The following is a 1023-nucleotide window of genomic DNA, read 5'->3' as shown; positions in this document are numbered from 1 at the left end:
CCCAAACTCCTTTTTGCCCCCCCCCCCCCCGGGATGCATCGCGGTAGCGTGCCAGCTCCGTAGTGCCCAGGCTTTACCGGCAATGGGGTGGGCGGGGGCTCCCTTTTGGGACCAGTTTGGGATTTTCATTACTGGTCATCCAAGCCCGAGTGCTGGCACAGGACGGTGCGGGTTTTGGCATCAGCACTGACGTTCGTGGAGGTCCTGGTCGGGGGTCCCCATGTCTCCATCCCAGTGGGAAGACTGACAGCGCAGCCCCGGCTTTGCCACCCCGTAAAGGAGCAATAACCCGTTGCTCTGGGCCCACCATGGCAGCAGACCTTCGTTAGCTAACGAGCTTCCTCCCTGGATTGGGGTCTCCCTGGGACAAGCCAGCAGCCGGGGCTGGGAGATCCGGGGATCCGGTCCCCCCTTACCCGCCTGCCCCAGCCCAGCCCTGCGCTCCACCAGCTGCCGCTGCTGCTGCTAATTGCTGCCTCAGCTTCATTAATCTTGATTTGCTGCCGCTTTCTGCCCTCCGTCATCGCAGCGGGCTTCGCCTCTCTGGCGGGGAGAGCTTTTGGCTGCCAAAGCCGCCCCCGCGGAGGAGCTGGGGGGGGTTTCCAGCAGCTGGATCCCCTGAAATCCCCCACCCTGCCTGGGAGCACCGAGCTTCCCTGGGTGCTGCTGTGTTCGGGGACATCCCGGTCCTTCCCCACGTCCTCAGATTCCCGTCCTGGGTCTGGTCCTTCGCGCAACATCCCGGCTGACGAGGGCAAGGGCGCAACGGGGGACTGGAGGAGAGGTGTCGCGAGGACCCCCGGGGGGCAATCCGAGTGGTCAAATTTTATATTTCTATTTAAAATAGTGCAAACCTTGGTGTTTCCCCCATTTTATCCAGCTGCTTTGCGTAACCCAGCGGGGGTGATTTGCTGCTGGGGGAAGACACCCCCCCAGTCACTTGGCTGCACACCCCACTTCTCCCTGCCCGGTCCCCCAAAACCCCCACCCCAGCTGAGGAATTGTCCCTTATAAATCCTCTCC

Source organism: Charadrius vociferus, unplaced genomic scaffold (genome assembly GCF_000708025.1).
Source record: "Charadrius vociferus isolate BGI_N301 unplaced genomic scaffold, ASM70802v2 scaffold333, whole genome shotgun sequence".
NCBI lineage: Eukaryota > Metazoa > Chordata > Aves > Charadriiformes > Charadriidae > Charadrius > Charadrius vociferus.
This window is presented reverse-complemented; position numbering follows the sequence as displayed.